The sequence below is a fragment of the Oncorhynchus clarkii genome, chromosome 26 (assembly GCF_045791955.1).
Source record: "Oncorhynchus clarkii lewisi isolate Uvic-CL-2024 chromosome 26, UVic_Ocla_1.0, whole genome shotgun sequence".
NCBI lineage: Eukaryota > Metazoa > Chordata > Actinopteri > Salmoniformes > Salmonidae > Oncorhynchus > Oncorhynchus clarkii.
In genome coordinates this window covers 5,394,326-5,404,055 of record NC_092172.1, presented here as the reverse complement: position 1 = coordinate 5,404,055, position 9,730 = coordinate 5,394,326, and positions in this window count along the sequence as shown.

Here is a 9,730-nt window from a genome sequence, read left to right as displayed (position 1 = left end):
ATTACAGTAAAGTGCCATGGTAAGTCCATCACTCCTACGCTCATCATGCAAATATACTCTTTAATGGTAAACACTCAGCCACTGATAACAGCCATTTAACATGCATGTCTATATGCTTGTGCTGAGTGTGTGGTAATGGCTCTTAATTGTAGTGAACATCAGCCATTAGCATCAGAACAGACAGGAGCCTAGGAGCACTGAGTTTCGAAAACCTGGAGGCGCAACAGCACCAGACTTCCGGGAACGCTTGCAAAAACAGACAGGCCGGTGTTTGGGGTTTGAGAAGTCAACGAGGGAAGTGACAAATGATTCCCTAGTTCATTTCCTTGAAATCTAAAGGCACGACCTAGATTCGAGCCAATGTCTTTAAGTAGTTGAACATGTTATTACTTAAGCCGACGTGAAAGTGACAAACTAACACATTTTTGTCCAAATTGAATTTTGTCAAAATTATATCAGAGTGCCTTTGCTCTGACTGCCTGCACATGCACAGCTCGGCGCGAGACGACCGTTAGAAACACGTCACCGGGTCTACGCATAAGCTTAGCTAGCCAACATCGCCAGTACATCGCCTACAAGTGGGATCGGGGATTTCTGCTGGAGAAGCACTTTCTGCCCATATTCATACTGTCTTTGCTAACAGCATATCATAACACACACTCAGCGCAGTAGGAGAAGGAGCCCGAGGAGGAACACAAAGAGTGTATTGGCACGCCCACCGTGTCTGGCATAAGGAGCAGACAAAGAGAAACCCAGACAGGTCATAAACATCAGATGGTTCATGAAGATCAGAGATAAGACAACAACAACGAGGCTTAAATCACTAGGCTCTGTCCACAGATGTTGGCAAGATACATAAGAATATACATCTGGGCTCGTCAAGTCTAAGTCTCAGAATAGGAGTGCCGGTCTAGGATAAGTTCCTTTCCCTATCCATATAATCATATTCATTATGATCTAAAAGGCTAAACTGATCCTAGATCAGCACTCCTACTCTCAGACGCTTTGCATGCCCCGCGGTTGCTGGAGGAGAACTTAGTGTTAAAAGCCCTTTACTCATAAAGTGCCTCAAAGTAGGAGTGCTGATCTAAGATCAGGTCCCCCGCAGTTCATGTAATTGTATTAGTTATGATCAAAAAGGCAAACTGATCCTAAACACTTTATGAATATGAGGTCAGGAATTTGAGTCTATATGTGGAGAACACAAATGATCATGTGATAAAAGGTCACGCCTGTTGGTCACCATCATCTTTACTGTTGTATAAAACGTATATTCATGAAAACATATAGTAGATATAGGCTACTTACAAGATGATTCATTGCAACATACTCACTCTATTGTTCCTCTCGGTTAAATAGAAGATCTGATATCCATGGCAACACAACGTTCATCTGCTGTAGACTCACATAAAATGCAATATTCCTGAAAACACTGCACCATAAAGGGGACGCTGTGAATTTGACTGTGACTTACAGGCAGCCTTGGCAAGTAAGCTACTGTATTTCCTATTGAGTACACCTACTGTAATCTAAATACAGTCTCAAAGCAAAAACTACATTATGACACAGCACAATGCCGTAGAATTGATTGCATCATACTGTAAAAAAACAAAAAGGTCAATGCTACTGTAATCGTAAAGAATGAATAAAATAGATGAATTAATCAAATTCATTCAGAGCAGATGGGGATTGTATTTCACCGTAATTACATGAGTGGTGAGAGCAGGTTGGTTTACACATTACAGCATATAAATGAATAGTTGGCGTTTTATATAACTTGCACTTCTAGAGGCCTTAACAAAGGCTTCCAAAGTGGCCGGGACTACAATATGTACTCATGTGATTTACTATTGGACATGTTGATACTCAAATGCCAATAATGTGATGAGTCTACAACAGAAATAACACCTATTGAGTGTAAATCGTACAATTGGCCAACGTGGTCAATGCATGAGGATTATAGACTGTTAAAGAGGAGATTAGCACTAAAGATGGTCAGAGTGAGACACTTAATCAATCTAGTCTTCGTCACTTGACCCGTCTAACCCATGGGGGAGAATGGCGGGGAGAAAGAGAGCGAGAGGATGGAGGGGCAGGATGGCGAGAGAAGAGCCAGTGAGAGAAAGAGGACAAATTGAAGAACAGAGAAAGATGGGAGAGAGAAAGAGAGGACAAATTGAAGAACAGAGAAAGATGGGAGAGAGAAAAAGAGAGGACAAATTGAACAGAGAAAGATGGGATGAAGAACAGAGAAAGATGGGAGAGAGAAAGAGATTTGTTCTGCACAGCCACCCCGGAGAACAAGTGAGAGGATAAAGAACAGATTTTTCCAATGAGGCTGGAGATGAGATGCTGATTGATTTCTGAAGCAGATGTCATAACATTAATTCGGGGGGGAGAGAATCCATACTGTTATTGTTACCGAGTGGAATCGGCCTTTCAATAAAACATGAAATGGGGAGTTTTTTAAAAAGGCGATTCTCTCTTAATCTCCACACACACAATGATTTGAATTGGTCCTCTTCAATTGGAACCCAGTGTGTGGGTGTAGCCGTTTCAAACCAGTGTTTCCCTAACAAAAAGACAACCCACAGTACCTGGTGTTTTTATTTTCATCTCTCTCACCGACTGTGTTTATCCCAGCATGTCAGCTGGCCAGTGAACCATCACAGGGATTTCTTATCTTAACTCTGCTAATTACTACTATCTCTGCCACTGAAAGGGAGAGAGGGCCAGTGTGTGCTGGAACCTCTATTTTCCCTTAGTACATTGGCTAGATATTGTCAATTGCAACTAAAACAAGTCCATAAAGCCTGCTTTCATTCTATAGGCAATGTTCTGTCTGCCAAACTGCATTCAACACCGCAAAAACAACTTTGTTGTTGTGGAAATCCTTCTTAACAATGTCAAAAAAGGACATGGCAATTGTTTTACGTAGATGTGACGTACACAGCAGGAAAATGCATTTCACACTATGCAATGCAAAGAACTGCAAACACGTTGCCACGTACTTAGAATAGACAGTGAGCTGCATTCTCCGGAATATTATGACAGAAAACCAAATGATGGAAAAAGTAGACAATTGTCCTACTGAGTAAAAGTAAAGATGCCTTCATAGACAATGACTCAAGTAGAAGTGAAAGTCACCCAGTAAATTCTACTTGAGAAAAAGTCTGAAAGAATTTGGTTTTAAAATACACGTAGTATCAAAAGTAAAAATATAAATCATTTGTAAAATCCTTATATTAAGCAAACCAAAACGGCAGCATTTTCTTGTTTTTTGATTTATGGATAGCCAGGTGTACACTCCAACACTCGAAGCATGTGTTTAGTGTGTCCGCCAGATCAGAGGCAGTAGATGACCAGGGATGTTCTCTTGATAAGTGCGTGAACTGGTCCCTTTTCTTGTCCTGGTAAGCATTCGAAACATAAGGAGTACTTTTGGGTGTCCGAGAATATGTATGGAGTAAAAAGTACATTATTTTCTTTCAGATTGTAGTGGAGTAAAAGTAAAAGTTCTCAAAAACATAAATAGTAAAATAAAGTACAGATAATTAAGTACTTTACACCACGGCAGAAAACCTGTGTGTTTCTAATGCTCCCATGATGCTATCACAAACGTGGCATTACTCCTACCATGAGCCCTGTCACATCAGCAACCTAGACAACATTTGGTGGAAACAGTAAACCAATTGTATTGATGCTGATAGACAGCTATTCAAATTCTGTCTCACAAGCCCGATTTCTCTTTTCTCTCGCTCTCTCTCTCTCTCTCTCATCACTCCGCCTCTGACATTGCTATATCCTCTCATTTGGTACCAAACTGATATTGCAAGTGTTTGCTAATGTTGGTTTATGTTTCTATTGTTTCCAACTCTATCACTATCACTAAACATGTTCAACAGTTCTAATATAAAATATCACAACATATATCATAGAAATTCTAACACTGTTTAGAGATTAAAATGACATTATATTACCAACCTATAGGCCTGGCCTACTCGCCACTGTGGCTGTTTGAGGCTTGATTACCAGAGCGTACGCTGGTCAAGTCTACATAGTTGCAGTATCTAGCAGGTGCACACGCTCAATAGGAATTGGAATGTTCTATGTTGATGGGGGTTTTCCTAATATCTTTGTTTGTTAAATGTTTGTAATATTCTGTCCCTGATACGAATTACGTACTGGTACTTAAACTATTGAAGAGTAATAGTTAGAGTGACATATCAATGTATACATTTATTAAATATCTGTCTGGTTTCCTTTTTGATGATTCCAGAGTTAAGGGCTGGGCAATTAACCTGTCCAGGTGGTTCATTTCAAGGGAGTTTAGGCTGGAGGGACAAGTTGTCGCAGGGCTCTCTTTAACGTAGCTGTGTGAGGAATCATTGACTCTTTGTCCAAGTTATAGACACTCTGCCTAGTTTGAAGGCGCTCTGCCTCCGAAGCCAGTTGTAGCTTCGGTGAATTGCCCATTTAAATTATTGTTTGTTATACTTGTTAAGTCTATGTCAGCGTTCATCAACATCCTGTATATTTTGGATCCAACTTTATTCACCTTCTGCACCAGTAAATAAACAACCATTTTGGACATGATTCCGCCTGACTCCTGATGCTCCCTAACAAGACCGTAGAGTCCATTAATTTACAGACAGGCAGGAAGGCAGACAGACACCTGAGACAGTAAAAAAAAAAAAGAAGAGTGAAACTCAGGCATAGTCAAACAAAGAAAGTTCTGAAGTTGGGTTGTCAGAAGAGTACAGCAGCACAGGAAGACCCTCTAAAACCGTACCTTCTCAGTTCTTTCTCTTTCTCCTCTGGTGAGCAGCTCCACACGGAAGGGTTTGTGATGGATGTGCTTGTTGCGTTTACGCCTCTACAACGCAGCTCTCTCCACAGTATCCACACATTATGAATAGTTTATTTGGATCCTGAAACATTAAGCAGCGCCAAGGACCCAGTCGTACAGATGCCAAGCCTGGGCTTGGGCTTACACGTTTGAAATGTATCTAAAATAACTATACTGTAGACTCAAAACTGCATTAATGATGGTAGTTAACGTGTGTGTTTTTAGTTGTGTTATCGGAAAAGCTTTTTGTTGGTTTCAGATCTAGAGCACTTACCTCACAGAAGCAAGCACACACACACACTTGTACACGCACACACACAATCACTACAACACCCGCAAAGCTAATGTCATTGTTGAAGTTTTTACATTGTGTCATCCCTCCCTTACACTACGCTTGCGGTGTTTCGGTGAGGGTTGATAGAGAGTAAGAGGGGTGTGATGTCGAAGGAGAGATGTGCAAGTCTCCAAAGAACTTTAGGAGACAGTGTAGGGTGTAGGGGAGAGGGTGGTTGAGGAAGGAAAGAGCAGGGTAAATTAAGCATGCTAATGTGTTCTTTCATCTATCCCACATCCTTCTCTCGCCCCATCTCTCCATCTCTCCCTCAGGCGCTCATGCTCCTCCTCCGGCTATTCTGCACTCACATTAAGTCTCATAATTCACTTTAGAGATCTTAGAATAACATGCCACACACACAGAGAGAGAGACACACACACACACACATACACACTTACAATGTCTGGCAGATAGGGAGGGACAAATGGAGCAATCATTAGATTCAATTAGCACAGTGCTTGGTCAGAGTTCAAATGTCATAGAATAGGGAACAGGGCAATAGCACTGAACTTTAACTTTGCTCCAGCTAATCTTCTACAGTCTGTAACTAAGCTGATATCACTTATGGCGAAAGAAAGGGAGGGAAACTAACGAGATGTCGTCGTCTTCTAACCATGTGAATAATGTATACTGTGAACACGAAAGAGAGCAGGAGAGGGACATCGACAGACAGAGCAACCGAAATTAGGGTGTGAATCATTTTGGAGCCAGCCTATTGGTAAATCTCCAGATCCTCCTTTTTGTCTCTACTGTATTCTCATCTAGGGCAAGTTCAACAGGATACTTAGAAATCCAAACCACAGAACTCACCCTAGAGTCCCACTCCAGTCCCTTCTCACAAAGCACTAACACCCGTTAGACTCAGAATGACTCCACAGTTACAAGAGTTAGGTCCTGACTGTGTGGAAGGATACGTGCTCTAGGGCCTGACCGCTGCTCAACTCCTCTGCCCTACTTTACAATTCCATGTGGACCTGTGAAAAGAGCCAGTGGACAGAGAAAGCAAGAGGCCAATTGTGAAGAGAGGTACTGAAGGGCTGATATGAATGAACACTAATTAGGAGGCGATTAAGGCAGTCTCACTTCCGTAAAATCCATTAACCTCTAATCTCAGAGTTCATCACATGCCTTAGTGGGAAGTAAGGGCGAGTGGTGGGGTGTGTATGTGTGTGTTCAGGGGTGCTCGCCTGTGTGATAGGGGTACAATAAGGACACAGACAATGCCGGTGTGATCGAAGCTAAGGGTGTAATGCCACTGAAATGAAGGGAAATCAAAGACAGTAATAGCAACAGACCGAACCCCTTGTGACTCTCCATGAGCCTGGGTTTCAGACTGTGGCACAGTGGCAGGATCTGGCATCTAGCATGGTCTCCAGATTGGAGTGTGGGAGTTCTGAAGATGGAAGCTATTCTCGGGTAGGGATCTGAACTGGGGGGCTACTTTAGTTATATCGAATGGGGATTGGCTTTATTACATTCTCATAACTCTGACAAGAGCATTACTCCTTAGCCTGAAAGTCAGTCTGCTTCTGCTTAAGCCAACTATGTTGCTGCTGTTGTCATGCCAAACAAGATGTAACGCTGTTGAATGCAGGAGATGTCTGGCATACAGGTTATTATTCTGAAGCACACACACACGGACACATGCGCAAACACACGCATGGATGCACACACACACAAAAAACAAAACTGACAGTCACACCTACAGTATGTAACACAATAGCTGGAAGCAGCCATGCCGGGGTTCAAGCTTGGCCCCATAGCGCCACCATCAGTACAAATCGTACACATTGCCATAGGATGAGCTACTTCTGTACTCCTTATCGCACTTGCCAAATATGAGCCAATGAGCTTGCATCTACAGTTTAGCTATACTCACATCCCTGAGCATGTGTGCCAAATGTCAAACAGATTAACAGGTGGCAATATGTGCCCGTTATTGATACAATATAAATATCAATGTCTGATTTATATGTATTCATGTGCCAGGCCATGCTAACGGGAGAGTTGATTGGTCAGTAGCGTGTCGTTTGAGTTACTAATCTGGAAAATATGTATTTATTTGAGAGACCTTGGTCCATAGATGCCACATATTCAGTTCCATGTAAAAAATGCCAGGAAGTCCATCATGGCGGGCCATATATGAGGCCTTGAGGAGAGGGACCTATGTACCAAATTTCAGGACTCTAGGTCTGACGTGGTGAGAGGTGAGACTTTTCAAAATGTTAATCTTGAATTGCTTGTTATAGAGCCACCATGTGGTCAATTGACATGGCATTGCTTGAGAGGGTGTGGCCCTTGGCTCTTTGCCTTTTAACAAAGTCTCAACCTTGTAACTCTTACCATCTGAATTTCCCCTTACGGAAGAAAAATAATAAGAATGGCAACAAATACAATAGGGTTTCACCCAGCTTTGATGCTTGAACCCCTAATAAAAGGGCTCCCTTGCTGCAAGAAGGGTGTTCTTTGGACCACAAAACACTAAGATCAGCGAAAAGTAAAGTACGCCAACCAACTCCCATTCAAGCTTCACTTTTCCTGACTCTTGCCAATCTTAACACTCCCGATCTATAGAACTGTTATCACCCGAGTCACTGATCTAGCACTCCCCCTTTCTAGACACAATCTATGGAAAGGAACTGGTCAGGATACCTTCCTCTGATAAATGACATCCCTGCACACTCTACAATGAGCTACCCCACACAGACGAGGTGGGATGCAGTTGTGAGATGGAAATTATAACTTTATAGAGAGAGAAATGAAGAAAGAGATTTATGAAGATAATGTTTGATTGTGTGTAGGAAGGTGGTTAGTGGTTAGTGTTAGTTAGTGTGTGTGTGTGTGTGTGTGTGTGTGTGTGTGTGAGCGAGAAATGCTTTCTTACAAGCCCATAACTAACAATGCAATTCAAGAAAGAGTTTAAGAAAATATTTACAAAATAAACAAAAGTAAAACAAAAAGTAAAAAAAATATCTAAAAGTAACACAAGAAAATGACATAATAACGAGGCTATATACAGGGGGGTACCAGTAACGAGTCAATGTGCAGGGATACAGGTTAGTCGAGGTCATTTGTAAAGTGACTATGCATAGATAATCAACAGCGAGTAGCAGCAGTGTAAAGACTTGGATCAATGTAAACAATCCAGGTGGTCATTTGATTAATTGTTCAGCTGCCTTATGGCTTGGGGGTAGAAGTTTTTTTTTTTTTACCAAGACTTGGAGATCCAGTACCGCTTGCCGTGCGTAGGCAAAGACAAAAGTCTATGACTTGGGGGACTGGAGTCTTGACAATTTTTTGGGCCTTCCTCCGACACTGCTGGATGTCAGGAAGCTTGGCCCCAGTGATGTACTGGGCCGTACGCACTACCCTCAGATGCCAAGCAGTTGCCATACCTGGCGGTGATGCAACCGGTCAGGATGTTCCAGACGGTGCAGCTGTAGAACTTTGAGGATCTGGAGACCCATGCCAAATCTTCAGTCTCCTGGGGGGGAAAGGTGTTGTCGTGCCCTCTTCACAACTGTTGGTGATGTAGACACCAAGGAACTTGAAACTCTTGACCCGCTCCACTTCAGCCCCGATGTTAATGGGGCCTGTTCGGCCCTCCTTTTCCTGCAGTCCACGATCAGCTCCTTTGTCTTGCTCACATTGAGGGAGAGGTTGTTGTCCAGGCACAACACTGCCAGTTCTGACCTCCTCCCTATAGGCTGTCTCATCGTTGTGGGTGATCAGGCTGTTGACGACACTGTTGTGTCGTCAGCAATCTTGATGGTGTTGGAGTTGTGCTTGGCCACACAGTCGTGGGTGAACAGGGAGTACCTCAGGGGACTAAGCACGTACCCCTGAGGGGCCCCTGTGTTGTGGATCAGCGTGGAAGATGTGTTGTTGCCTACCCCTACCACCTGGGGGCATCCCGTCAGGAAGTCCAGGATCCAGTTGTGGAGGGAGGTGTTTAGTCCCAGGGTCCTTAGCTTAGTGATGAGCTTTGTGGGCACTATGGTGTTGAACGCTGAGCTGTAGTCAACAAAGAGCATTCTCACATTGGTGTTCCATTTGTCCAGGTGGGAAAGGGCAGTGTGGAGTGCGATTCAGATCGCTTCATCTGTTGGTGAAGTATGCAAATTGGAGTGGGTGGAGGGTTTCCAGGATGATGGTGTTGATGTGAGCCATGACCAGTCTTTCAAAACTAAGATCGGATATACTTGCTTTCAGTTCGTCCCATTTATTTTCCAGCAATTGAAAGTTAGCTTGCAGAAAGGAAGGCAAGGGCAGATTAGCCACTCGTCGTCTGATCCTCACAAGGCATCATGATCTCTTTCCCGCGAAACCTACGTTTCGTTTTCCAGCGAATCACGGGGATCTGAGCCTGGTAGGGGTGTGCCTAGTATATCCCTCACGTCAGACTCATCGAAGAAGAACTCCTCGTCCAATTTGAGTTGAGTAAACCCAGTTCTGATGTCCAGAAGCTCTTTTCAGTCATAAGAGACAGTAGCAGCAACATTATGTACTAAAACAAGTTACGAACAACTCAAAAAAAAAAAGGAAAA